This window comes from Antedon mediterranea, chromosome 4 (assembly GCF_964355755.1).
Source record: "Antedon mediterranea chromosome 4, ecAntMedi1.1, whole genome shotgun sequence".
In the NCBI taxonomy this organism is placed as follows: domain Eukaryota; kingdom Metazoa; phylum Echinodermata; class Crinoidea; order Comatulida; family Antedonidae; genus Antedon; species Antedon mediterranea.
Window position 1 is genome coordinate 10,740,590 of NC_092673.1, and position 26,208 is coordinate 10,766,797.

Here is a 26,208-nt window from a genome sequence, read left to right on the forward strand (position 1 = left end):
CACGACAGAACAGTTTATAATAGTCTATTTATAAGTGTATTACGAAATTCATCATTACGTCATAAATATTATATTAACCTTTTTAAAACCAAAATGGCCAGTTAGCTCAGACAACGTGTTGACAACACGTATGTCGTGGGTTCGATTCCCACGCTGGTCGGTGGAATAGAGTTAAAGGTATGCGACCAACTGTGTTTGGGGTTCACAGAATTTACGTCCCCCTTTCCACCACACATCTTGAGAAGGCACTAGCAATGCATCTGGTGATGATGTGGTGGAAACGACCCCAAGGCCGTGGCAGGGCCTTAGTGCTGAGGCAGGGAGAGCACATTTTTAAATTTTTTTTTGGCTTTCGCTACATGTATTTGATCTCGTAAATTTTATGTTTAGCGCCCTCAATTTAATGTAAAAAGAAATTAATTTATCTTCGTTACGTGTTTAGAAGAGAATGTATGTCTCACCGTAGTTTGGTATGCCGTTTGTTATTATGCAAATGAGTTTTTGCAGGTGTAGTGGGAAAGATGGTATTGTTAGTAATTCGCAGTCAACACGCCACACTGTTGAATTTTGATTTTGTTAATCAATGTTGCTACATTGGTAGCAAAATGTCCGATTCATGCAAAATATTGTATTGCAATATGTTATGAATAAACATTTATGGATGGTAGTTGGTGTGTATGGCCGCACCGTCCCAGAATAAACATGTTTTAAACAGATATTTGTCTCCGATGATTTTTGTATGGGGTTAATGGAGAGTGAAATAGATCAAATATAGAACATTTGCAAAGATGTCGATTTCCAGACTGATTTCGAAACTTAGACTAATTTCGCCGCCGGGCTGCGATTTTTTTTTTCGTACATAAGTTGGGGACCCCTCATGAAACGTCACAAAATAAACATGAATAATTCATCAGTTAAATTTGTTGTTCCGTGTGCACCCAAGCGTATAGCAACAAGAAGTGATTACACAACTGCAGACTTCAGCTTCTAAAACCTGGACCCCGTTCCAGAACTCGGTTTTACGGTGATCGTGCTTTTGCTGTCGCAGCCCCAAAACTCTGGAACACTCTACCCCTCGAAATACGGTCATCAAATTCTGTAATCACATTTAAAACTAAACTCAAAACTCATCTCTTCAGAGAAGCATAATCACACGATACTACTTGCACAGATCTTGGAAAACACAGCGCTTTGAAACCTTTGTCTCTTGCGCTTTATAAATGTTATTTATTATTATGATTATTATTAACTGCGATACGATACTTTCTACAGTAGGCCTAGGATAAGTCAATTCACGTGATTGCCTTCGCGCACTCTTCTTCACACAAAATGTGTTGAGTCGAGGCTAATCGACAGCTAGGCAAGACATTAAACTAAGTAGTAATTCATTGGACATAGCCCAAAGAAAGCTTAGACCCACAAGAATAAAGAATGTGTATAATTTGTGTACTGTATTTTTTTAATTCTGCTATTTTATTATCAAACAATATGCATGATGTACTCAAAGGAACTTTAAAAATGCGCGTATATGAACACATGAGATGGGAAGATTTGACCCACGAGAATAAAAAACTAGGATTGTGTCATACCAAAGATAACTATCTTTGGTCATACCTAACACACACACGTCACACACACCCACAGCTACTACTAGAACAGACATGGGTTTAGAGACTAATAATTAGGCATAATGGTATTAATAGAAACTATAATTTTAACACGTCATTCTTTAGTAATAAATTATATTAAAAACACCATAAAGTAAAGGCTGATTATTTCGACAATCCACACAAAACGCCGCTATCTTCTATGAAATCGCACGTCGCAACAACAGCCTAGAATCGTACCGCACCTGTGTAATCACTTCTTGTTGCTATACGCTTGGGTGCACACGGAACAAGAAAATTTAACTGATTAATTATTCATGTTTATTTTGTGACGTTTCATGAGGGGGTCCCCAACTTATGTACGAAAAAAAAATCGCCGCCGGGCTAGGCCTTAGGCATATACGAAGTCGAGTTTTTAAAGTGGAAAACTCTACCTAAACTTTTGAATTCGCATCTGGGTAGTTGAATTTTTAACAAATATCATAAATATCATAGGTGATTATGTATGGTAATAAGTATAAGTATAAGTGCATTTCTGGGCTCTATTTTCATTATTAGCTCTGCCCCAAACATGGTGGGCTAGTAGGCCTAGTGGAGACCTAATATTTAATTTCATATTTCAATGAATAGGTGCACTTTCCGGGGACAAGCTCTATTGTCTTTGTTAGTCTTATATATTTTGTTTCATATAATTTCAAATGATGTAAAGTACCATTTTCAGGGGGGAGTCTGTGCAACTCTATTTTTTTATTTTAAACAGTTTGGTATGCCGTCGTGGTTGTTATGCAAATGAGCTTGTGCACGTGTATTATGGGGAAGATAATATGTTAATCATTCGCGGTCAACACGCCACACTGTCAAATTTTGATGCTGTTAATATTTACATTAAAATATTGTTCAAATCATATAAATAAAATATTTTCCGGGCGGGAACCCAGCAGCTCTCGAAAAGAACTCCAGGTGGAAAGAAGCTCACCCATGAGTACTGAATATAAAGGAGCACATTGGCTTCTTTTGGAGGCTTTATGGCAGTCTTTTTAGATGTATTTGATTTCAAAAACAATATTTATTTTCAATTTAAAACAAAAAAGAAAAAAGATATTCCTAGAGGTTCGAACTAACTACTGAGAGAAGTCAAACCTGAGCGTTACCGGTTACGCCACAAACCAGTAGATGAGTGAAGAGCTGATAATAGTCTATTTATATGAAATGAATGATCCATCAATGTAAAATGATGTTATGCAACTTTGTTTCTGATTTAAAAAAAGGTCCACTTGGTTAGGCTTGACATTTAAAACCATAAAAATATCTCACTTTCAAAAACAATATTTATTTTCAAATAAAAAAAAAAGAAAAAAAATATCCCTAGAAGTTCGAACCCACTATTGAAATCACTCAAACTTGAGCATTACCCGTTACGCCGCAAACCAGTATATGTCTGAAGAGCTGATAATAGTCTATTTATATGAAATGGATGATCAATCAATGAAAAATAATGCCATGCAACTTTGTTTCTGATTTAAAAATAGGTTCACTTGTTTAGGTCTGACAGTTGCAACCCTCAAAATATCTCACTTTCAAAAACAATATTTATTTTGAATTAAAAAAAAAAGAAAAAAAATACCCGTATAGGTTCAAACCCACTACTGAGAGCCCTCAAACCTGAGCATTATCCGTTACGCCACAAACCAGTAGATGACTGAGAAGCTGAAAATAGTCTATTTATATGAAATAAATGATCAATCAATGAAAAATAATGCCATGCAACTTTGTTTCTGATTTTAAAAAAGGTCCACTTTTTTAGGCCTGACATTTACAACACTCAAAATATTTCACTTTCAAAAACAATATTTATTTTAAATTTAAAAAAAAGAAAGAAAAAAAATATTCGTAGAGGTTCGAACCAACTACTGCGAGAACTCAAACCTGAGCACTACCGGTTACGCCACAAACCAGTAGATGAGTGAAGAGCTGATAATAGTCTATTTATAAGAAATAAATGATCAATCAATGAAAAATAATGCCATGCAACTTTGTTTCTGATTTTATAAAAAGGTTCATTTGTTTAGGCCTGACATTTACAACATTCAAAATATCTCACATTCAAAATCAATATTTATCTTCAAATAAAAAATAAGAAAGATAGAAAATATTCGTAGAGGTTCGAACACACTACTGCGAGAACTCAAACCTGAGCACTACCGGTTACGCCAAAAACCAGTAGATGAGTGAAGAGCTGATAATAGTCTATTTATATGAAATGAATGATCCATCAATGTAAAATGATGTTATGCAACTTTGTTTCTGATTTAAAAAAAGGTCCACTTGGTTAGGCTTGACATTTAAAACCATAAAAATATCTCACTTTCAAAAACAATATTTATTTTCAAATAAAAAAAAAAAGAAAAAAAATATTCCTAGAAGTTCGAACCCACTATTGAAATCACTCAAACCTGAGCATTACCCGTTACGCCGCAAACCAGTATATGACTGAAGAGCTGATAATAGTCTATTTATATGAAATGGATGATCAATCAATGAAAAATAATGCCATGCAACTTTGTTTCTGATTTCAAAAAAGGTTCACTTATTTAGGCCTGACAGTTGCAACCCTCAAAATATTTCACTTTCAAAAACAATATTTATTTTCAATTCAAAAAAAAAGAAAAAAAATATCCCTAGATGTTCGAACCCACTACTGCGAGCACTCAAACTTGAGCATTACCCGTTACGCCTCAAACCAGTAGATGACTGAAGAGCTGATAATACTCTATTTATATGAAATGAATAATAAATCAATGAAAAATAATGCCATGCAACTTTGTTTCTGATTTTAAAAAAGGTTCACTTGTTTAGGCCTGACATTTACAACCCTCAAAATATCTCACTTTCAAAAACAATATTTATTTTCAAATAAAAAAAAATGTCCTTACAGGTTCGAACCCACTACTGGGAGCACTCAAAACTGAGCATTACCCGTTATGCCATAAAGTAGTACACGACAGAACAGTTTATAATAGTCTATTTATAAGTGTATTACGAAATTCATCATTACGTCATAAATATCATATTAACCTTTTTAAAACCAAAATGGCAAGTTAGCTCAGACGACGTGTTGACAACACGTATGTCGTGGGTTTGATTCCCACGCTGATCGGTGGAATAGAGGTAAAGGTATCCGACCAACTGTGTTTGGGGTTCACAGAATTTACGTCCCCCTTTCCACCACACATCGTGAGAAGGCACTAGCAATGCATCTGGTGATGATGTGGTGGAAACGACCCCAAGGCCGTGGCAGGGCCTTAGTGCTGAGGCATGGAGAGCACATTTTAAAATTTTTTTTTGGCTTTCGCTACATGTATTTGATCTCGTAAATTTATGTTTAGCGCCCTCAATTTAATGTAAAAAGAAATTAATTTATCTTCGTTACGTGTTTAGAAGGGAATGTATTTCTCACCGTAGTTTGGTATGCCGTTTGTTATTATGCAAATGAGTTTTTGCCGGTGTAGTGGGAAAGATGGTATTGTTAGTAATTCGCGGTCAACACGCCACACTGTTGAATTTTGATTTTGTTAATCAATGTTGCTACATTGGTAGCGAAATGTCCGATTCATGCAAGATATTGTATTGTAATATGTTATGAATAAACATTTATGGATGGTAGTTGGTGTGTATGGCCGCACCGTCCAAGAATAAACATGTTTTAAACAGATAACTTGTCTCCGATGATTTTTGTATGGGGTTAATGGAGAGTGAAATAGATCAAATATAGAAAATTTGCAAAGATACCGATATCCAGACTGATTTCGAAACTTAGACTAATTCCGCCGCCGGGTTAGGCCTTAGGCATATACGAAGTCGAGTTTTTAAAGTAGAAAACTCTACCTAAACTTTTGAATTCGCATCTGGATAGTTGAATTTTTAACAAATATCATAAATATCATAGGTGATTATGTATGGTAATAAGTATAAGTATAAGTGCAATTCTGGGCTCTATTTTCATTATTAGCTCTGCCCCAAACATGGTGGTCTAGTAGGCCTACTGGAGACCTAATATTTAATTTCATATTTCAATGAATAGGTGCACTTTCCGGGGACAAGCTCTATTGTCCTTGATAGTCTTATATATTTTGTTTCATATAATTTCAAATCATGTAAAGTACCATTTTCAGGCGGGAGTCTGTGCAACTCTATTTTTTTAATTTTAAACAGTATGGTATGCCGTCGTGGTTGTTATGCAAATGAGCTTGTGCACGTGTATTATGGGGAAGATAATGTTAATCATTCGCGGTCAACACGCCACACTGTTAAATTTTGATGCTGTTAATATTTACATTAGAATATTGTTCAAATCATGTAAATAAAACATTTTCCGGGCGGGAACCCAGCAGCTCTCGAAAAGAACTCCAGGTGGAAAAGAAGCTCACCAATGAGTACTGAATATGAAGGAGCACATTGGCTTCTTTTGGAGGCTTTATGGCAGTCTTTTTACATGTATTTCATTTCAAAAACAATATTTATTTTCAATTTAAAAAAAAAAAAAAAAAAAATATTCCTAGAGGTTCGAACCCACTACTGAGAGAACTCAAACCTGAGCATTACCGGTTACGCCACAAAAAAGTAGATGAGTGAAGAGCTGATAATAGTCTATTTATATGAAATGAATGATCCATCAATGTAAAATGATGTTATGCAACTTTGTTTCTGATTTAAAAAAAGGTCCACTTGGTTAGGCTTGACATTTAAAACCATAAAAATATCTCACTTTCAAAAACAATATTTATTTTCAAATAAAAAAAAAAGACAAAAAATACCCGTAGAGGTTCGAACCCACTACTGCGAGCACTCAAACTTGAGCATTACCCGTTACGCCTCAAACCAGTAGATGACTGAAGAGCTGATAATACTCTATTTATATGAAATGAATAATAAATCAATGAAAAAAAATGCCATGCAACTTTGTTTCTGATTTTAAAAAAGGTTCACTTGTTTAGGCCTGACATTTACAACCCTCAAAATATCTCACTTTCAAAAACAATATTTATTTTCAAATAAAAAAAAATGTCCTTACAGGTTCGAACCCACTACTGGGAGCACTCAAAACTGAGCATTACCCGTTATGCCATAAAGTAGTACACGACAGAACAGTTTATAATAGTCTATTTATAAGTGTATTCCGAAATTCATCATTACGTCATAAATATCATATTAACCTTTTTAAAACCAAAATGGCAAGTTAGCTCAGACGACGTGTTGACAACACGTATGTCGTGGGTTCGATTCCCACGCTGATCGGTGGAATAGAGGTAAAGGTATCCGACCAACTGTGTTTGGGGTTCACAGAATTTACGTCCCCCTTTCCACCACACATCTTGAGAAGGCACTAGCAATGCATCTGGTGATGATGTGGTGGAAACGACCCCAAGGCCGTGACAGGGCTTTAGTGCTGAGGCATGGAGAGCACATTTTTAAATTTTTTTTTGGCTTTCGCTACATGTATTTGATCTCGTAAATTTTATGTTTAGCGCTCTCAATGTAATGTAAAAAGAAATTAATTTATCTTCGTTACGTGTTTAGAAGGGAATGTATTTCTCACCGTAGTTTGGTATGCCGTTTGTTATTATGCAAATGAGTTTTTGCCGGTGTAGTGGGAAAGATGGTATTTTTAGTAATTCGCGGTCAACACGCCACACTGTTGAATTTTGATTTTGTTAATCAATGTTGCTACATTGGTAGCGAAATGTCCGATTCATGCAAGATATTGTATTGTAATATGTTATGAATAAACATTTATGGATGGTAGTTGGTGTGTATGGCCGCACCGTCCAAGAATAAACATGTTTTAAACAGATAATTTGTCTCCGATGATTTTTGTATGGGGTTAATGGAGAGTGAAATAGATCAAATATAGAAAATTTGCAAAGATACCGATATCCAGACTGATTTCGAAACTTAGACTAATTCCGCCGCCGGGTTAGGCCTTAGGCATATACGAAGTCGAGTTTTTAAAGTAGAAAACTCTACCTAAACTTTTGAATTCGCATCTGGATAGTTGAATTTTTAACAAATATCATAAATATCATAGGTGATTATGTATGGTAATAAGTATAAGTATAAGTGCAATTCTGGGCTCTATTTTCATTATTAGCTCTGCCCCAAACATGGTGGTCTAGTAGGCCTACTGGAGACCTAATATTTAATTTCATATTTCAATGAATAGGTGCACTTTCCGGGGACAAGCTCTATTGTCCTTGATAGTCTTATATATTTTGTTTCATATAATTTCAAATCATGTAAAGTACCATTTTCAGGCGGGAGTCTGTGCAACTCTATTTTTTTTAATTTTAAACAGTATGGTATGCCGTCGTGGTTGTTATGCAAATGAGCTTGTGCACGTGTATTATGGGGAAGATAATGTTAATCATTCGCGGTTAACACGCCACACTGTTAAATTTTGATGCTGTTAATATTTACATTAGAATATTGTTCAAATCATGTAAATAAAACATTTTCCGGGCGGGAACCCAGCAGCTCTCGAAAAGAACTCCAGGTGGAAAAGAAGCTCACCAATGAGTACTGAATATGAAGGAGCACATTGGCTTCTTTTGGAGGCTTTATGGCAGTCATTTTACATGTATTTCATTTCAAAAACAATATTTATTTTCAATTTAAAAAAAAAGAAAAAAAACATTCCTAGAGGTTCGAACCCACTACTAAGAGAACTCAAACCTGAGCATTACCGGTTACGCCACAAAAAAGTAGATGAGTGAAGAGCTGATAATAGTCTATTTATATGAAATGAATGATCCATCAATGTAAAATGATGTTATGCAACTTTGTTTCTGATTTAAAAAAAGGTCCACTTGGTTAGGCTTGACATTTAAAACCATAAAAATATCTCACTTTCAAAAACAATATTTATTTTCAAATAAAAAAAAAAGACAAAAAATACCCGTATTGGTTCGAACCCTCTACTGAGAGCACTCAAACCTGAGCATTACCCGTTGCGCCACAAACCAGTAGATGACTGAGGAGCTGATAATAGTCTATATATATTAAATGAATGATCAATCAATGAAAAATAATGCCATGCAACTTTGTTTCTGATTTTAAAAAAGGTCCACTTGTTTAGGCCTGACATTTACAACCCTCAAAATATCTTACTTTCAAAAACCATATTTATTTTCAATTTAAAAAAAAAAGAAAAAAAATATCCCTAGAGGTTCGACCCACTGCTCAGAGCACTCAAACCTGAGCATTACCCGTTACGCCACAAACCAGTATATGACTGAAGAGCTGATAATAGTCTATTTATATGAAATGGATGATCAATCAATGAAAAATAATGCCATGCAACTTTGTTTCTGATTTAAAAAAAGGTTCACTTGTTTAGGCCTGACAGTTGCAACCCTCAAAATATTTCACTTTCAAAAACAATATTTATTTTGAATTAAAAAAAGAAGAAAAAAAATACCCGTATAGGTTCGAACCCACTACTGAGAGCACTCAAACCTGAGCATTACCCATTTCACCACAAACCAGTAGATGACTGAGGAGCTGATAATAGTCTATATATATGAAATAAATGATCAATCAATGAAAAATAATGCCATGCAACTTTGTTTCTGATTTTTAAAAAAGGTTCACTTGTTTAGGCCTGACAGTTGCAACCCTCAAAATATCTCACTTTCAAAAACAATATTTATTTTCAATTAAAAAAAAAAGAAAAAGAATTCCCGTATATGTTCGAAGCCACTACTGAGAGCACTCAAACATGAGCATTACCCGTTACGCCACAAACCAGTAGATGACTGAGGAGCTGATAATAATCTATATATATGAAATGAATGATCAATCAATGAAAAATAATGCCATGCAACTTTGTTTCTGATTTTAAAGAAGGTCCACTTGTTTAGGCCTGACATTTACAACCCTCAAAATATCTCACTTTCAAAAACCATATTTATTTTCAATTTAAAAAAAAATAAAAAAAAAATCCCTAGAGGTTCGCACCCACTACTCAGAGCACTCAAACCTGAGCATTACCTGTTACGCCACAAACCAGTAGATGACTGAAGAGCTGATAATAGTCTATTTATATGAAATGAATGATCAATCAATGAAAAATAATGCCATGCAACTTTGTTTCTGATTTTAAAAAAGATCCATTTGTTTAGGCCTGACATTCACAACCCTAAAAAATATCTCATTTTCAAAAAAAATATTTATTTTCAATAAGAAAAAAAAAAGCAATATCCCTAGAGGTTGGAAGCCGGTACTGAGAGCACTCAAACCTGAGTATTACCTGTTACGCCACAAACCAGTAGATAACTGAAGAGCTGATAATAGTCTATTTATATGAAATGAATGATCAATGAAAAATAATGTTAGCAACTTTGTTTCTGATTTTAAAAAAAATCCATTTGTTTAGGCCTGACATTCACAACCCTAAAAATATCTCATTTTCCAAAAAAATATTTATTTTCAATAAAAAAAAAAAGCAATATCCCTAGAGGTTGGAAGCCGGTACTGAGAGCACTCAAACCTGAGTATTACCTGTTACGCCACAAACCAGTAGATAACTGAAGAGCTGATAATAGTCTTTTTATATGAAATGATCAATCAATGAAAAATAATGCCATGCAACTTTGTTTCTGATTTAAAAAAAGATCCATTTGTTTAGGCCTGACATTCACAACCCTAAAAAATATCTCATTTTCAAAAAAAATATTTATTTTCAATAAGAAAAAAAAAATCAATATCCCCAGAGGTTGGAACCCGCTACTGAGAGCATTCAAACCTGGGTATTACCCTTTATGCCACAAACCAGTAGATAACTGAAGAGCTGATAATAGTCTATTTATATGAAATTAATGATCAATCAATGAAAAATAATGGCATGCAACTTTGTTTCTGATTTTAAAAAAGGTCCACTTGTTTAGGCCTGATATTTAAAACCCTCAAAATATCTCACTTTCAAAAACAATATTTATTTTCAATTTAAAAAAAAAAGAAAAAAAATTCCCGTATATGTTCGAACCCACTACTGAGAGCACTCAAACCTGAGCATTATCCATTACGCCACAAACCAGTAGATGACTGAGGAGCTGATAATAGTCTATTTATATGAAATGAATGATCAATCAATGAAAAATAATGCCATGCAACTTTGTTTCTGATTTTAAAAAAAGGTTCATTTGTTTAGGCCTGACATTTACAACACTCAAAATATCTCACTTTCAAATACAATATTTATTTTCAATTAAAAAAAAAGAAAAAAAATATCCCTAGAGGTTCGCACCCACTACTCAGAGCACTCAAACCTGAGCATTTCTTGTTACGCTACAAACCAGTAGAAAAAAACAGTAGAATTTCTAATACGGTCTTGCGAGAAAACTTCTAAATTTTGGGATGATGTGTTTTATTGGTTCAGGAAATTAGACATCACTATTAGATTAAATTATATAGACATATGTTTTGGTATTTTTTTGAATATAAATATTCAACTTTTGTTAATATGATTTTACTTCTTGCTAAGAGATATATATATAATTGCAAGATAAATGAAATTACTCTTAACTTCATTCACTTTAAAAGATATGGGTACTCTTTACAGAAACTGTGGAGAATAATATCGCAAAAATTAAAAATAAATATAATGTCCATATTAAAAAATAGGAACCAGTATTAGAAAGAGATAACGACAATTGAATGAAATACACCCATAATCAACTGAAATAATTCATTGTAACGCCTTAGTAAATTTGACAATTTATTTCTCTTATATTGTTTTGGTGAATTATGGATATGGGAAAAAGAATTTGACTTTGTAAACCAAATCAAGGTATAGGAGTAGATAATGCAAAACTTTGTAACTATTATTGTTAATATGTTATAATAACCTGGTTTAAACTAAGAAATGATTATGATGAGGTATGGTGATTTAATCAAATATTATAATGTGACGTCCTCACACGTCTTTGATTTTCTTTCTTCTTTTCTGATCTTTTTAATGTTGATTGGAGTTTAATTTATAGGATGCCTTACGAATTTACTCCTGACACTAAAACACAATTCCTGCAGTTCAGATTTATACATATAATTCTTCCCACAAATAAGTTACTGCACAGAATTGGCCTGGTTCAAGATGATAAATATTCTATTTGTGGTAAGGAAAAAAACAAAAAAACAGTAGAATTTGTAATACGGTCTTGCGAGAAAACTTCTAAATTGTGGGATGATGTGTTTTATTGGTTCAGGAAATTAGACATCACTATTAGATTAAATTATACAGACATATGTTTTGGTATTTTTTGAATATAAATATTCAACTTTTGTTAATATGATTTTACTTCTTGCTAAGAGATATATATATAATGCAAGATAAATGAAATTCCTCTTAACTTCATTCACTTTAAAAGATAGGTACTCTTTACAGAAACTGTGGAGAATAATATCGCAAAAATTAAAAATAAATAAATTGTCTATATTAAAAAATAGAAACCATTATTAGAAAGAGATAACGACAATTGAATGAAATACACCCATAAGCAACTGAAATAATTCATTATAACGCCTTGTAAATTTGACAATTTATTTCTCTTATATGGTTTTGGTGAATGTTGGATATGGGAAAAAGAATTTGACTTTGTAAACCAAATCAAGGTATAGGAGTTGATAATGCAAAACTTTGTAACTATTATTGTTAATATGTTAATAATAGCCTGGTTTAAACTAAGAAATGATTATGATGAGGTATGGTGATTTAATCAAATATTATAATGTGACGTCCTCACACATCTTTGATTTTCTTTCTTCTTTTCTGATCATTTTAATGTTGATTGGAGTTTAATTTATAGGATGCCTTACGAATGTACTCCTGACACTAAAACACGATTCCTGCAGTTCAGATTTAAACATATAATTCTTCCCACAAATAAGTTACCGCACAGAATTGGCGTGGTTCAAGATGATAAATATTCTATTTGTAGTAAGGAAAAAAAAACAGTAGAATATCTAATATGGTCCGGCGAGAAAACTTCTAAATTGTGGGACGATGTGTTTTATTGGTTCAGGAAATTAGACATCCGTTTTAAAATAGATTATATAGACATAATTATGCTTTGGTATTTTTTTTAATACAAATTTACAATTTTATTAACATGTTTTTCTTTTTAATTTCTTACTAAGAGATATATGCAATGCAAGATTTATAAAAGTCCTCTTAACTTCAATCACGTTAAGGACTGGGTACTTTTTACAGAAACTGTGGAGAATAATATTGCAAAAAATTGAAATAAGTATAATGTCCATATCAAAAACGTATTGTAAACTAAATTAAGGAATAAGAGTTGAAAATGCAAAACTTGGTAATCATTATTGACACGGGGTTATTATAGCCTGGTTTAACTTAAGAAATGATTATGATGAGGTGTTTGTGGTATATCAAACATTGAAAGAGATACTGAAAATAGAGAATGACGATTGAGATAATGTGACGTCCTCAAACGTCTTTGGTTTTCCTTTTTGTTTCGTTCTGTTGAGTGTAATGTTTTTGATAAAAGGAGAAAATAAAAGTTATTGAAAAAAAAACAAAACAAACCAGTAGATGACTGAAGAGCTGATATTAGTCTATTTATATGAAATGGATGATCAATCAATGAAAAATAATGCCATGCAACTTTGTTTCTGATTTCAATTAAGGTTCACTTGTTTAGGTCTGACAGTTGCAACCCTCAAAATATTTCACTTTCAAAAACAATATTTATTTTCAATAAAAAAAAAAAGAAAAAAAATACCTGTATAGGTTCGAACCCACTACTGAGAGCACTCAAACCTGAGCATTACCCGTTACGCCACAAACCAGTAGATGACTGAGGAGCTGATAATAGTCTATATATATGAAATGAATGATCAATCAATGAAAAATAATGCCATCCAACTTTGTTTCTGATTTTAAAAAAGGTCCACTTGTTTAGGCCTGACATTTACAACCCTAAAAATATCTCATTTTAAAAACCATATTTATTTTCAATTAAAAAAAAAAAGAAAAAAATATTCCTAGAGGTTCGAACCCACTACTGAGAGAACTCAAACCTGAGCATTAGCGGTTAGGCCACAAACCAGTAGATGAGTGAAGAGCTGATAATAGTCTATTTATATGAAATGAATGATCCATCAATGTAAAATGATGTTATGCAACTTTGTTTCTGATTTAAAAAAAGGTCCACTTGGTTAGGCTTGACATTTAAAACCATAAAAATATCTCAATTTCAAAAACAATATTTATTTTCAAATAAAAAAAAAAAGAAAAAAAGTATCCCTAGAAGTTCGAACCCACTATTGAAGTCACTCAAACCTGAGCATTACCCGTTACGCCGCAAACCAGTATATGACTGGAGAGCTGATAATAGTCTATTTATATGAAATGGATTATCAATCAATGAAAAATAATGCCATGCAACCTTGTTTCTGATTTCAAAAAAGGTTCACTTGTTTAGGCCTGACAGTTGCAACCCTCAAAATATCTCACTTTCAAAAACAATATTTATTTTCAATTAAAAAAAAAAGAAAAAAATACCCGTATAGGTTCGAACCCACTACTGAGAGCACTCAAACCTGTGCATTATCCGTTACGCCACAAACCAGTAGATGACTGAGGAGCTGATAACAGTCTATATATATGAAATGAATGATCAATCAATGAAAAATAATGCCATGCAACTTTGTTTCTGATTTTAAAAAAGGTCCACTTGTTTAGGCCTGACATTTACAACCCTCAAAATATCTCACTTTCAAAAACCATATTTATTTTCAATTTAAAAAAAAAAGAAAAAAAATATCCCTAGAGGTTCGCACCCACTACTCAGAGCACTCAAACCTGAGCATTTCCCGTTACGCCACAAACTAGTAGAAAAAAAACAGTAGAATTTCTAATACGGTCTTGCGAGAAAACTTCTAAATTGTGGGATGATGTGTTTTATTGGTTCAGGAAATTAGACATCACTATTAGATTAAATTATATAGACATATGTTTTGGTATTTTTTGAATATAAATATTCAACTTTTGTTAATATGATTTTACTTCTTGCTAAGAGATATATATATAATGCAAGATAAATGAAATTCCTCTTAACTTCATTCACTTTAAAAGATAGGTACTCTTTACAGAAACTGTGGAGAATAATATCGCAAAAATTAAAAATAAATATAATGTCCATATTAAAAAATAGGAACCAGTATTAGAAAGAGATAACGACAATTGAATGAAATACACCCATAAGCAACTGAAATAATTCATTGTAACGCCTTAGTAAATTTGACAATTTATTTCTCTTATATTGTTTTGGTGAATTATGGATATGGGAAAAAGAATTTGACTTTGTAAACCAAATCAAGGTATAGGAGTAGATAATGCAAAACTTTGTAACTATTATTGTTAATATGTTATAATAACCTGGTTTAAACTAAGAAATGATTATGATGAGGTATGGTGATTTAATCAAATATTATAATGTGACGTCCTCACACGTCTTTGATTTTCTTTCTTCTTTTCTGATCTTTTTAATGTTGATTGGAGTTTAATTTATAGGATGCCTTACGAATTTACTCCTGACACTAAAACACAATTCCTGCAGTTCAGATTTATACATATAATTCTTCCCACAAATAAGTTACTGCACAGAATTGGCCTGGTTCAAGATGATAAATATTCTATTTGTGGTAAGGAAAAAAACAAAAAAACAGTAGAATTTGTAATACGGTCTTGCGAGAAAACTTCTAAATTGTGGGATGATGTGTTTTATTGGTTCAGGAAATTAGACATCACTATTAGATTAAATTATACAGACATATGTTTTGGTATTTTTTGAATATAAATATTCAACTTTTGTTAATATGATTTTACTTCTTGCTAAGAGATATATATATATAATGCAAGATAAATGAAATTCCTCTTAACTTCATTCACTTTAAAAGATAGATACTCTTTACAGAAACTGTGGAGAATAATATCGCAAAAATTAAAAATAAATAAATTGTCCATATTAAAAAATAGAAACCATTATTAGTAAGAGATAACGACAATTGAATGAAATACACCCATAAGCAACTGAAATAATTCATTATAACGCCTTGTAAATTTGACAATTTATTTCTCTTATATGGTTTTGGTGAATGTTGGATATGGGAAAAAGAATTTGACTTTGTAAACCAAATCAAGGTATAGGAGTTGATAATGCAAAACTTTGTAACTATTATTGTTAATATGTTAATAATAGCCTGGTTTAAACTAAGAAATGATTATGATGAGGTATGGTGATTTAATCAAATATTATAATGTGACGTCCTCACACATATTTGATTTTCTTTCTTCTTTTCTGATCTTTTTAATGTTGATTGGAGTTTAATTTATAGGATGCCTTATGAATGTACTCCTGACACTAAAACCCGATTCCTACAGTTCAGATTTAAACATATAATTCTTCCCACAAATAAGTTACCGCACAGAATTGGCCTGGTTCAAGATGATAAATATTCTATTTGTAGTAAGGAAAAAAAAAACAGTAGAATATCTAATATGGTCCTGCGAGAAAACTTCTAAATTGTGGGACGATGTGTTTTATTGGTTCAGGAAATTAGACATCCGTTTTAAAATAGATTATATAGACATAATTATGCTTTGGTATTTTTTTTAATACAAATTTACAATTTTATTAACATGTTTTTCTTTTTAATTTCTTACTAAGAGATATATGCAGTGCAAGATTTATAAAAGTCCTCTTAACTTCAATCACGTTAAGGACTGGGTACTTTTTACAGAAACTGTGGAGAATAATATTGCAAAAAATTGAAATAAGTATAATGTCCATATCAAAAACGTATTGTAAACTAAATTAAGGAATAAGAGTTGAAAATGCAAAACTTGGTAATCATTATTGACACGGGGTTATTATAGCCTGGTTTAACTTAAGAAATGATTATGATGAGGTGTTTGTGGTATATCAAACATTGAAAGAGATAATGAAAAAAGAGAATGACGATTGAGATAATGTGACGTCCTCAAACGTCTTTGGTTTTCCTTTTTGTTTCGTTCTGTTGAGTGTAATGTTTTTGATAAAAGGAGAAAATAAAAGTTATTGAAAAAAAACCAAAACAAACCAGTAGATGACTGAAGAGCTGATATTAGTCTATTTATATGAAATGGATGATCAATCAATGAAAAATAATGCCATGCAACTTTGTTTCTGATTTCAAAAAAGGTTCACTTGTTTAGGTCTGACAGTTGCAACCCTCAAAATATTTCACTTTCAAAAACAATATTCATTTTCAATTAAAAAAAAAAGAAAAAAAATACCTGTATAGGTTCGAACCCACTACTGAGAGCACTCAAACCTGAGCATTACCCGTTACGCCACAAACCAGTAGATGACTGAGGAGCTGATAATAGTCTATATATATGAAATGAATGATCAATCAATGAAAAATAATGCCATCCAACTTTGTTTCTGATTTTAAAAAAGGTCCACTTAGGCCATAAGCAGTAAATTCTAACGTTTCATCTCGTTCCGATGTCATGGATCTACAATTTCTTTACATATTTAGAATAATAATTTTATAAATAACAACATATCAAAAGTTCTCCATAATCGTGTTAGACAATTTTGAGAAATTACTGTTTTATTTTGGTACTTTATTTTAATATACACCGCGTGAGTGATTTGGTCGGGCCGAACGTTACACGTTCAAATTATCCGCAACGTCTTAAAAACTTTACCACGTGATCGTATTTCACCAATCATGCTCTGTTTACAGATGAGGGGAATCCCCAAAACTCACACACGGCAACGTCACACGTGGACAAAAATATTCAATCATGATGAATGGAGCTAGACGTGGAGGAAAATTTGTTTGATTCCCCACCGAACAAATGCTACTGTAAACGAAGAAATGATGCATCTTATGATCATCCTATTGTATTGAAATAGTCTCCTGCTCATATAAGAAATGGGATTTTTAGAATGTTACCACTTAAACCAGTGTGCTATATTAATAATATTCGTACAGAAAGGCTAGGCTAGCTAGCTACGTCTTTAGGCTCTAGCCTAAAGGCTTAAGTTAAGGTAGCACACTGGCCTAGGTCTGGAGGTGTATACTAGGCTACTCTCAAGATAGCATAGGCTAGGTAGGCCCAGCAGCAGCACAGTACAGTTAGGCCTGCTACTAAACTATAACTTAATGTGCTATTATTAAGTTAAAACGGCGACAAACGGAATACAAAGACACAGGTGAGGATAGCATAATTTTAGTACATTTTGAGCAAACATAATAAATACACATTAAAATTAATATATTATTATTTATTATTATTAATAATTACAATTGTTTGAAATAATTAATTTGGTCTGGCCTAGAGTAAGCAGGCTTTCCCTATACTGTACCTAGGCTATCCTATTTAGTATTATGCATTCATTTTGATGGCCTGGTCCGAAGACTAGGCCTAGGCCTAGTATTCATACATCAGCCCGGTATTATTTTTATTTATAAATGCTTAATTTTAATTAAAAATAATTTATTTCATTTCAACTGTATCATTTCAATTCAATTTATATTCAATTATTTATGTCTAGGTTGTCTAGTGGAAAGGAGGCACAAAAATGCTGAACACGTTCACTGATTCTGGTAAGTTTTGGATCCTTTTTTAATGTAGAGATGAGAAATGCCAAATGATTTATGTTTTGTTATAATTATATACAATAGTAGTAAAATTAGTAATGAAAGTTTAAAATAGTAATGAATGCAAGAAATAGCTGAAAAACATCCATTACTTTAAAAATGTTTTATATACCAGGTTGCATTGTCAATAAACACTATATAGTAATGGAAAGTGTGTGGTAGAGTAAGTAAAGTTGAAAATGTTTCAACATTTCTGTGTATGGTTTACCACAAATCTGAACTAATTTTCAAATATAAAACTAAAAAGATTCATTGTAATTTAATAATATTCAGTTTAACTAAAATATTAAGTAATCGATATAAATTAGATAATCTATTCTTGATTATTTGTTACAGAAATGATACCAACTTCAAAACAATAAGTATATTTGCTATTTCCATTGTACACTGGCCATGCCGCACCTGAAATTGACAACTTTTCTACTTGACTACTAGTTATGCTGGTACAACGTATCTAGAGAAGAGTAGGATTATATACATTGTATATTGGGCAACGTGTAGGGTTGTAAAAAAACACAAATCCAAAAGAAACAAAAAAAAAAATAAATGAAAATACATTACAAGGTATTTGTTGTATATTGTGTGTATATATGTCCATCTCATATCATTATCAATAATAATAGTTCTCTCCACAAGACTTACATTCATGTTATCAATATAAAAACAGTAAAAATGGGCTGGCAGGCCTACTTATCTGGTGTTTCACAGAAAAAAATGGGTTGTTTTTATGGAAGCTCCTGGCCTAAATTGGCACTAAAAACTCCTAAAAAATGCAATATTTAAGTTACAATAAATAAGTTATTGCATAATCATTTATTGTTTGTGTTGAAAATTTACTCAGATGTCACTAACCTACTAGCATACCCATTGCATGAATATAAATATTATTATGGCAAGTCATTTTCTAAGAAATCAAAAAACAAAAAACATCAAAATTATCTATAAAATTAGCAAATTCTCAGCTGGTGCAGTGCATCTTCCTATATAAAAAAAATCATCAAGCTGGTTTGAAAAGGTTGTTTATCAACCCTCTCGGGTAGTTGTACAGAAAAGGCATAGTATTTATTCAGGCGCCTTTTACAGTTTGAGTCGAGTTCACACAAAATTGGCACTAAAAACAACAAAAATGCAATGTAAGTTACTATCATATTATTGCATAATAATTTCTTTTGTGTTGAAACTTCACTTGTGTGTCACTAACTCACTAGGATACCCATTGCATGAATATAAATACATAGTGAGAGTTGATTATTAAAATATAACTGCTCAAAAAACGACTAAAAGATATTAAAATTATCTATAAAATTGGCCAAATCTCAGTTTTTGCATCTTCATAAATAAAACCTCCCTGAAGCTGACAAGCTGAAACTTTGAATCTTGTTTAACAACCCTCTCAAATAGTTGGGAAAAAAATATAAATATGATATGTCAATTAGTTACGAAGATATTGTGTCTTAAACATCTTGAAAAGTGCAATTACAACTAAATGATTGTAATTTTTCAGTTTTCCTCACATACAAAATACTTATTTTTTAAATTTTAAATTTTGGATAAGTGTTCACAATATACTGGACTACTCACAGAGAAAAGACAATTGCATTTGGACAAAGACTTTTAAAGATATTGGCCCATAAAAGTACCTCCAGACCTCAAAAAGTGCCTTTTTTGCAGTAGTGGGGTACCTTTGAGAGGCCATTGCTCAAAAGTGTACAAGTATTTCATGGAGAACTTTTGATATAGTATGTGTAACATATTCATTTCACAATATCAACTTTCAAAATGTAGATCCAAGAGGTGGGAACGAAATCCATGTTCTAGGCATCTTTTGAGCTACTGCTTATGGCCTAACTTGTTTAGGCCTGACATTTACAACCCTAAAAATATCTCATTTTAAAAACCATATTTATTTTCAATTAAAAAAAAAAAGAAAAAAATATTCCTAGAGGTTCGAACCCACTACTGAGAGAACTCAAACCTGAGCATTAGCGGTTAGGCCACAAACCAGTAGATGAGTGAAGAGCTGATAATAGTCTATTTATATGAAATGAATGATCCATCAATGTAAAATGATGTTATGCAAATTTGTTTCTGATTTAAAAAAAGGTCCACTTGGTTAGGCTTGACATTTAAAACCATAAAAATATCTCAATTTCAAAAACCATATTTATTTTCAATTAAAAAAAAAAAGAAAAAAATATTCCTAGAGGTTCGAACCCACTACTGAGAGAACTCAAACCTGAGCATTAGCGGTTAGGCCACAAACCAGTAGATGAGTGAAGAGCTGATAATAGTCTATTTATATGAAATGAATGATCCATCAATGTAAAATGATGTTATGCAACTTTGTTTCTGATTTAAAAAAAGGTCCACTTGGTTAGGCTTGACATTTAAAACCATAAAAATATCTCAATTTCAAAAACAATATTTATTTTCAAATAAAAAAAGAAAGAAAAAAAGTATCCCTAGAAGTTCGAACCCACTATTGAAGTCACTCAAACCTGAGCATTACCCGTTACGCCGCAAACCAGTATATGACTGAAGAGCTGATAATAGTCTATTTATATGAAATGGATTATCAATCAATGAAAAATAATGCCATGCAACTTTGTTTCTGATTTCAAAAAAGGTTCACTTGTTTAGGCCTGACAGTTGCAACCCTCAAAATATCTCACTTTCAAAAACAATATTTATTTTCAATTAAAAAAAAAAGAAAAAAATACCCGTATAGGTTCGAACCCACTACTGAGAGCACTCAAACCTGTGCATTATCCGTTACGCCACAAACCAGTAGATGACTGAGGAGCTGATAACAGTCTATATATATGAAATGAATGATCAATCAATGAAAAATAATGCCATGCAACTTTGTTTCTGATTTTAAAAAATGTCCACTTGTTTAGGCCTGACATTTACAACCCTCAAAATATCTCACTTTTAAAAAACCATATTTATTTTCAATTTAAAAAAAAAAGAAAGAAAAATATCCCTAGAGGTTCGACCCACTACTCAGAGCACTCAAACCTGAGCATTACCCGTTACGCCACAAACCAGTAGATGAATGAAGAGTTGATAACAGTCTATTTATATGATGCCATGCAACTTTGTTTCGGAATTTAAAAAAGATCCATTTGTTTAGGCATGACATTCACAACCCTAAAAAATATCTCATTTTCAAAAAATATATTTATTTTCAATAAGAAAAAAAAAGCAATATCCCTAGAGGTTGGAACCCGCTACTGAGAGCACTCAAACCTGGGTATTACCCGTTACGCCACAAACCAGTAGATGACTGAAGAGCTTATAATAGTCTATTTATATTAAATGAATAATAAATCAATGAAAAATAATGCCATGCAACTTTGTTTCTGATTTTAAAAAAGGTTCACTTGTTTAGGCCTGACATTTACAACCCTCAAAATATCTCACTTTGAAAAACAATATTTATTTTCAATTAAAAAAAAAAGAAAAAAAATATCCGTAGAGGTTCGAACCCACTAGTGAGAGCACTCAAACTTGAGCATTACCCGTTACGCCACAAACCAGTAGATGAGTGAGGAGCTGATAATAGTCTATATAAATGAAATGAATGATCAATCAATGCAAAATAATGCCATGCAACTTTATTTCTGATTTTAAAAAAGGTCCACTTGTTTAGGCCTGACATTTACAACCCTCAAAATATCTCACTTTCAAAAACCATATTTATTTTCAATTTAAAAAAAAAAAGAAAACAAATATCCCTAGAGGTTCGACCCACTGCTCAGAGCACTCAAACCTGAGCATTACCCGTTACGCCACAAACCAGTAGATGACTGAGGAGCTGATAATAGTCTATATATATTGTCATTGTGACTTCGTGGAGAGCGAACGCGTTTTGGATTCGCTCCGCTAAGCTGCTAACTCCATGTAAATTGAGCAGCGGGTAATATGAATACCTAAACCTCCACGCCCAGGTGAGGCATGCATGCAATAGCTACCGAGCACGCTAAACATACTGAAGATACAATTGTACTATAGGATAACTAATCGAATACAATATGGCAACAAAAACTAGATCAAAAGCGGACAGTGAAGACAAGTTGGACACAATTATAGGGAAACTAAAGAAACTGGAAATACTCGACTCCATTAACGAAAGGCTTGTCATTTTGGAAGAGGACTTCAAAAACATGTGGCAGAAGGTTAGGGATATGGAAGCATCCCAAGAATCACTACAGGCTAATTTAGATGAAAAGGCAGACTCGCAGGATATGGAAGTACTACAAAATCGGGTAGACGAACTGGAAAATAGGCAACGGAGGAACAACATAGTTATTTTTGGCATTCCAGAGCAGTCGGAAGGTAATAACTGTTCAGATTATATTCTAGGATTCTTTAAAACATACCTGAAAGTGGATAGTAATAGGCCTATGGACATAGAACGAGCTCACCGTACCCCGACATTCCTGCCCACAGGTGGTAAACGAGCCAAGTATCCGAGGCCAATACATATTGCCTTCAATAAATTCACCGACAAAATTAAAGTAATGAAGGGAGCTGTAAACTTGAAAAACAGTCCCTTTCCTGGAAAAAAAGTTTGGATAACGGATGACTTTACCCCAAATCTGAGAATAAAGAGGAAGCGGTTGTGGGCCAAACGTAAGAAACTCTTAGAGGAGAAACCCGGCAGAAAAGTTTTCTTAAATTACCCGGCTGTATTAAGAATTGTAGAAGAAGACGGGAGTTCGAGACTAGTGCAGTAAATCTGTCTGTATAAGGCTGTAATTTAACTTAAAAAACATAACTCTGTGTCGCTATATGATATATTAATTTATCCAACAATGTACTGATATTGTATGTATGCCTGTTAGGGGTATATCAGTGATGATTGTATTGATACTTATCTTTTTTCGCTACTTTTTTCGTTGCTTAAAAAAAAAAATTAGGCTATTATTATATTTGAAGAGAATTTACGTTTCGGGGGTATGGAAGGGGGAAGGATATACAGGGTTTTTTTTATTTTTACTCTATAACAAAAACAAGGCCAACAGCCATTAAGTCGCGTGCTACAATGCATAGTGATACCGGACCGACAGACAAACAGACCGACAGACAGACAGGCCGACAGACAGACGGATTGACCGACATAGTGAACTATACTGACCGAAATTACTGAACATGTTTAAAAATGTTGAAATGTTTAAAAACATTTATATTTTTTTAATTTACACGTGCGTAGCCTGTCACTTTTGACGTGCTCGTATAACGTAATTTCGAGTTGAAAAGTAAGTCAAGAAAACAGAAATCGGGCAAAAAGAGTGCGCAATAACATTTAACGCGCACTGCGCGCGCAAAAATCTGCGCACTCATGGCAATTTTGTAAACGCTTAAAATTGCCTGAAACGTACTCTTATTTCATCGAAAATAAATTTTGAAAATTTTAAGCGCGCGTACGCATGCGTTACATGCGCTACGCACGTAATTGTATTGCCATAATTATGATGATTTATGCCCTGAAATTTATGAGTACCAAATTTTATTTAATTGTGATTCATGGTTGTTAAGATATGATTACAAACGTGATTTCGTTAAATCGTGCGTAGACCGCGTAATTTTTTATTGCGCAGCGTGAAAACATAACCACATCGATTTCTGGCCATAAAGAATATTCTGTGAAAAATTGACTTAGCTAGATTAAACTGATATCAAGATAAGGTCATAAAGCGATAAAACGCATAGTGATACCGGACCGACAGACAGACAGACAGACAGACAGACCGACAGACAGACCGACAGACAGACCGACAGACAGACAGACAGACAGACCGACCGACCGACATAGTGAACTATAGAGTCGCTTCCACGCGACTAAAAACTGAACACATATGCTAATTTTAACACGAGGTATGATCGAACAATTGGTAATCTGAATACAAAAGTAATACGCATTGCCACAGCACAGGGCTATTTTGGACTGCGATTACATACAAATTTTACTTTACCTAATGATCTTGGAAAATGTAGTTGCCCACTGATAATTAGTAATAAAAATTACTGGATACTTGAAGTTAATACTAATTACGACTCTTTCATTTCGGCCGGAACATGGTGTATAGACATTGTTGGGCCCCTTAAAAACTTCAGAAAAAATACTGTTAAAATAAAAGAAAATATAGGAGAGCAATCAAGTAAACTTATAATCGTCTGTAATAAAAATTTAATTAACATAAAATGCAAATTTTACGAACGTGGTAAAATACAATGCAATAGAATTGGTCCGTTACTCACCGAAGCTAAAACAATCTTTGGACTGCTATGGTTTATGGTTGTTGCACAAAACAACCATTATGACACCATATATACCCTTGCTTTATTATTTTATCTACCGTTATATATAAACAAAATAAGTAAAAAAATAACAATAAAAAATGTCTAATAATAATAATACGCTATCAATAGTTTCAATGAACTGTCGAGGTCTAGCAGAAAAATCAAAACGCAAAGATGTGTTACACTATCCAAAGTCAAAAAAATACAATATTATCTGCCTCCAAGATGTACACTTCTCGGCAGAAACTGAGTCACTTGTTAGATTGGAGTGGGGCCTTGATTGTTTTATTAGTTCATATCGTAGTAATGCAAGGGGAGTCGCAATCTTTTTCAATAATAACTTTCCCTACACTGTTACAAAGCATAAAAAAGATAATGATGGAAATATTAGCTTTGGAGGTAAAGGTTGATGATCTAAAATTTACGCTAATCTCAATTTATGGGCCCAACAACGACACCCCCGGTTTTTACGACAAAATGAGGGAAGTTGTTTTAGAATATGAAAACCCACATAATATCGTTTGCGGCGACTGGAACTGTATTTTGGACAAAAAATTAGACTGTAAAAATTATCTAAAACTTAATAATCCAAAGGCAAGAGAAAAGATAATAAATATTTGTAGTGAATTTAATCTTACAGATGTTTGGCGTGTTTACAACCAAGAAGAACAAAAGTTTACCTGGAGACAGAATAAATTCAATAAACAAGCCAGGCTTGATTATTTCCTAATCTCATCTGAACTAAACAGCAAAATGCTGGATTGTAATATAAAACCAGGCTACCGAACCGATCACTCACTTGTAGATATTAAAATGAAGATGAACCAGATAAAACACGGGCCAGGATACTGGAAATTTGACAATACCTTATTAAAAGATATTCAATACGTGCAACAAGTTAAAGAAACCATAAATAGAGTCCTAAAACAATATATAGTGCAAAACGAAAAAGATAATAAAGATGCTAATAAAGCGCTGTTTAGCATCAGTGATCAACTTCTTTTAGAAATGATATTAATGGAAATTAGAGCAAAAACAATTTCTTACGGGGCTTATAAGAAAAAGATTGAAAATAAAAAAGAAAAAAATTAGAAAGGGAAATAGAAAAAATAACACTTGATATCAATAAGGGCGACGCCACGTTAAACGATACACTAGAACTTAAGTCCGGCGAACTTATGAGTATCAGAAAAGTGAAGATGGAAAGAATAATGATGAAAACTAAACTTAAATGGATCGAAGAAGGCGAAAGGCCCACCAAATTTTTTCTTAACATGGAAAAGAAAAATTTTGTTGATAAAACTATAAATAAAATAGTATAGGAAAGCAACAATAGTATTCTGCAAAACACAAATGAAATTCTTGTTGAGTCTAGACACTTTTATAAAAACCTTTATTCCTCAAACCACAATACAGATGATGAAAAAAATATTGTAAAACTTCTTAAAACTATGAATACATTACCAACATTAACAAAAGAACAACAAAATAAAATTGAAGAGCCAATTACTTATAATGAACTTTTAGTGGCTCTTAAGAGGTCACAAAATGGAAAGTC

At 32.7% G+C, this 26,208-nt stretch overlaps 1 long non-coding RNA gene across 1 annotated transcript; it reads left to right on the forward strand.

The window, feature by feature from the left end:
• The first annotated feature begins 17,802 nt into the window (after positions 1–17,802).
• On the forward strand, positions 17,803–18,699 carry LOC140046651 (uncharacterized). The gene is made up of 3 exons (XR_011844821.1): positions 17,803–17,893; positions 18,236–18,287; positions 18,678–18,699. It is a non-coding gene; the product is annotated as an uncharacterized lncRNA (long non-coding RNA).
• Positions 18,700–26,208: the final 7,509 nt, after the last annotated feature.